The sequence below is a fragment of the Physeter macrocephalus genome, chromosome 12 (genome assembly GCF_002837175.3).
Source record: "Physeter macrocephalus isolate SW-GA chromosome 12, ASM283717v5, whole genome shotgun sequence".
Taxonomy (NCBI): domain Eukaryota; kingdom Metazoa; phylum Chordata; class Mammalia; order Artiodactyla; family Physeteridae; genus Physeter; species Physeter macrocephalus.
Genome location: NC_041225.1, coordinates 90,051,156 through 90,051,521, shown reverse-complemented (window position 1 = coordinate 90,051,521; position 366 = coordinate 90,051,156).

The following is a 366-nucleotide window of genomic DNA, read 5'->3' as shown; positions in this document are numbered from 1 at the left end:
CCGTGGCACGCAGGACCCTCCCAGACCGGGGCACGAACCCGCGTCCCCTGCATCGGCAGGCGGACTCCCAACCACTGCGCCACCAGGGAAGCCCTCTTATGATATTTTTGTATCTCTGTGGTATTAGTCATTATTTCTTTTCTTTCATTTCTTATTTTGTTTTTCTTTTTGGTGAACCTGGCTAGAGGTTTATCAACTTTGTTTATCTTTTCAAAAAAAGAGCTCTTGGTTTCATTCGTCTTTTCTTTTTTGATCTCTATTTCCTTTCTGATCTTTATTATTTCCTTCCTTCTGCTGACTTTGGCCTTTGGCTTTTTTTTTCCTTTTTCTAATTCCTATAAGTGATAGGTTAGGTTGTTTACTTGA